Consider the following 4,619-nt stretch of genomic DNA (forward strand, 5'->3'; position numbering starts at 1 on the left):
CAGGCTGCTCCTTGGAGGCAAGGATTCTGGGGCTTTGCCTGACATACTTTGGACATGTTGTAAGGAGAGACAGGTCTTTGGAGAGGGACATCATGCTGGGCAGAGTGGAGGGACAGCGCAGGAGGGGAAGACCCTCTATGAGGTAGATTGATTCAGTGACTGGGGTAATAGGGATGGATGTGTCAGAGGCAGTGAGATTGGCACAGGTTAGAGCAGGGTTTAGGGCTGTTGTACATAGGGTCGCTATGAGTCACAAGCGACTCGATGGCACATAACAACAACAGCAACATGTACCATCAAATCGGATCAGACTGGTACAGGAGGAGATTGTCCCTCCTTCTCCAGCAGAGCATCTGGTGGATTCAAACTGCATGCCTCTGGGATTGCAGTGCAGCTTCTTGCCCCTAGGCCACTAGAGCTCCCTTAAATATTTCCACTTCTGAGAGACAATTGTAAATTACATTGTTTTTCTTTTTTCCTTTTCAGAGTTCTCTTTTTTAGGGTAGAGGAATTTTACTTTTGCATGTTAATCTTGTAACTTGACACTTTACTGAATTGGTTAATTGTTGTTATGTACCATTGAGTCAGAATGACTCAACGTTGACCCTCCAGTAAATTTTCAGAGGCTGGAAATCACTTCGGAGGAGATTACCCATCCTTCTCCCGTGGAGCAGCTGGTGGATTCAGATCATCTTTCTTTGGATTGACAGTACAGCTCCTTACCAGTTGTCCACTGAGTAGATCTCTTATCTGTGGATGATTTTATACCATTGTATATTTGTCATTTGGAAACTCATTTTACCAAATTCATAAAATCTAAATATTAATAAGTTTCATTTATTTAAAAGTGGCACTCATTAATAAGACACATCAATATAATTAGAAAAGTGTTTCAGTATTATTTAGTACATAAACATTAAGTATTAACCATCACACTCACAATGATAAATATAACATTTCTAAAAGTCTCATTTTTGCTTAAAATTTCAAATTTTATCTTTGGCAAAAAATAAAGTAGTGCTTGTTTTTCTTTTATTTAAAAAAATTCTAAACTGTTTGTTAGTAAGGAGAACAATGACTACTGGTAGAATTTGGTGCTTCCGCCTTGATCCTTGTTACATATGTGAACTTTGTAAACACTGTGCTAAGCCAGACACAAAGCCAAATGATGTGTAGTTGTACTTAAATGAACAACAATCTCAAATGGCATATGCAGAGGGACCAAAATAGATTGATGATTACCAGGTCCTACAGGAAGAAAAACTCAAGAGGTATTGAATAGACAATGGTGTTAGTTTCCAACATTGTGATGGCAAATTATGGCACTGAATTGTATGCTAACTGTTGAAAATTTTATAAATATAAATTTTGACATTTTTATAAATATAAATTTATGTTCAAGAAAATACTTGCCAAATATATGGCTGAATAGCCACAGTTACCAGTTATTTTCTTGAAAAAATATTATATATATAAAATACATGCCTCTCTATACACACACACACTCACATAAAGCTCTGGTGACATAGTTGGTAGGGAGTTGTACTGATAACCCAAAGATGACTCTTCTCTGTCAGTTCAAATCCACTAGCTGCTCCACAGAAGAGAGATGAACAATCTCCCCCTGTTGCAATTTACAGCTTAGGACATCAATATAGGCTTGCTCTGAGTGGAAACCAACTTGACAACGGTGAGATTTTTAGGTTTTAGCTTGTGGCCTTGACCCATGTACCTTTGGCACTGCAGCACAGCTTCTTGCCACTAGGCCACCAGGGCTCCTTTAGTTTCAGTTGTATATATGAAACATAATCTATATAACATACATTATGTGTGCCTGTGGAGCGGCATCCACTTCCAAAATGGCTTGCCTCCGGAAACTCTATGTACGAATAGTGCTCAGGCTGTTCGTTCATAGGGTCGCTATGAGTCGTCTACGACTCGACGGCATTAACCACCACCACCACCAACAACAACAACAACATGTGTGTCTGTATATATATATATACCAGCATCTATATGACACAAACAAAGCAAACAAAACTGAAGCCCAGAGAGTTAGATGGTCTATCTAAGGTTGCTCAACAACCCGATGGTGGAATGAGACCTCAGCCAATGTGGTAAGTGAGCCACGCCTCTGAGCTTAGGTCTGACTGGGTAGGTCTCTGTCATGTAGATTCTAGTTCTCACTTGTCACCCAGTGAGCTTTGATTCTAGGAAAACAACTTTTCCCTTGGTAAAATGTGGTTCTCTTCTGTTTCTTCTGTAAAATGGAGAGGGGTTGGCTGAACCTCCTGGCAACAAGTGCTCTGACTGTCCATGGCATCCCATCATCTGCCTCTCCTGAAAGTACCATATACACATAGCTAGACAGACCCTCTAATCTTTATCTAGGCAAACCAGATGAAGAGAACTGCAGAGTCTATGATGTACATGAGGAGCTTTTGAGGATAAGAGAACAAAGAAGAAAAAGAAATTCATTCTCATGCATATACCGCAGGTGAAAATAGAAGGTGAGGACAGAAGGATTGCCTAGTGTGTGGTTCCATCATCTGCCCACCTAGACTCAAGAGAGTCTGAGATGGTCTATTCCATTTTCCATTGTCATAGTTGTTGGGCTTCCTATTTTAGCAGTTGGAGCTGGACCCCTGCCAACCTGCACCACCCACCTGGACCTGATTAATCTCAGGAGAGGCCAGCATCTAAGCCCTGAGGTTAGCTGGACCAGCCCAGCCTTGAAGTGTCCTCCAGTGTGTGACTAAGTTTCCTTACTTCCCTGGAGGCCAGCCATCCAGCTTAATGAGGCTCTGGGCAGGAGGTGGTTTCCCTCCATGGCACTGGCAAATTCCCCAGCTTCGATGATGCCTTGGCTGCCAAGCCACTGATGCTGAATTTGTGGCAAGGATGAGGTCAGCTGTGGCTGTGGCATACCTGGCAGTGAGCAAGGAGCTGTGGGATTGGGCAAAGTTGGGGGCTTTGATACCAGGAGGAGAATTTGGAGACAGCTTGCTGGGGAGGTGGAGCCTTGTGTATAAGAGATGAAAACCTCTGCCTGATTCTGCACCATCCTCACAATCTCTGCTGTGCTTAAACCCATTGCTACAGTCACTGGGTCAGTCTGTCTCATTGAGGGTCTTCCTCTTTTTGGTTGATCCTCCATTTTTCCAGGAATGATGTTCCCCTCCAAGGAATAGCCTCTCCTAGCAACATGCTCAAAGTATATGAGACGAAGTTTTATTTTCCTTGCCTCCAAGAAACAATCTGGCTGTACTTTCTCCAAGATATATCTGTTTATACTTTTGGCAGTCTTTGGGACTCTTTGCCAAAACCTCAGTTGAAAGGCATCAGTTATTTTTCAACCATCTTTATTAATTTTCCAAATTTCACATGGAAATACCATGGCTTGGGTCAGGCACATTGTACTCTTTAAACTAACGTCCTTGCTCTTTAGCAGTTTAAAGAAGCACTTGACAGCAGGTTTTCCCAGTGCTGTATTCTGACTGCTGTTTCTACAGGTGTTGATTGTGGATCTGAGTTACAGGAAATAATTGACAACTTCATTTCATTCTCCATTTATCATGATATTGCTTATTGGTCCAATGATAAGGATTTTCATTTTCTAATATTGAGTTATAATCTATACTGACGGCTTTAGTCTTTTCTCTTATTTAGTAAGAGCTTCAAGTCCTCTTTTAGCAATCAAGTTGTTAATGAGTGTTCCTCCAATTCTGATGCCATAATTTTCTTCCTTTCACCCCACTTCTCAGACAATCTATACAGAATACAGATTGGACAGGTAGAGAGAAGGGATACAATCCTGGCGTACATCTTTCCTCTTTTCTTTTTATTATTATTATTATTATTAAATTTTATTTGTTTTAATGAACATTTACAGAGATTTTGGGTTTTCATTCATTCATTGTTGCACTGTTTTCTCCACCCTCCTCCCCAGTTCGCTCTTCTTCCCCCCCACCAATGTCTGTTTTAATTGTCCAGTTTCCACAGTGCTTGTCAAAGTCAGTTCTGATTAATCTCCTTTGTCAGTGTGTCCCTTGCCATTCCCTATCACTCCTCCCTGAGAGAGACTTCACCCTGATTCATAAGGAAAAGGGGATGGCGTATTCTCTTAGCTACTTCCTGCTGAAAAGGGACGCTGTGGGTTTCAGGGTGAAGGTCTTCTCTCACTACTCTAAATGGCCCCTTTGGCAGTAGGAAACACATAGACTATTATGGAGATTGATTTTGGAATTTAGATGCACTGTTATCAATTGTGCTTAGCCGCACATATTCATATCCTTGAAGATGTATCATGGAAGTGTTGCAGCCTAGAAGATACAAAGTTAACTAACAAGTTAAAAGTGCATGAGTCAAAAACTGAAAAGCAATAATATTCTGAGTAGAGGTTCTAATAGTGGCACAAATCAAGTTACAGAGGTAAGGTGGTTCCATTGCCATCTTTACTCTAACTTAATTCTTTTTTTTAATTTAAATTTGTTATTAATTTCAGTGAAAATTTACAGAGGCTTTGGATTTCCATTCATTCATTGTTGTAGATTTGTCCCCTCCCAAGGCTCCCCCCCACCAGACATTACCCTCTTGGAAAAGTAAAAGAAAAGATTCTT

This window comes from Elephantulus edwardii, unplaced genomic scaffold (assembly GCF_000299155.1).
Source record: "Elephantulus edwardii isolate Elephantulus edwardi_28Jun2011 unplaced genomic scaffold, EleEdw1.0 scaffold00283, whole genome shotgun sequence".
NCBI lineage: Eukaryota > Metazoa > Chordata > Mammalia > Macroscelidea > Macroscelididae > Elephantulus > Elephantulus edwardii.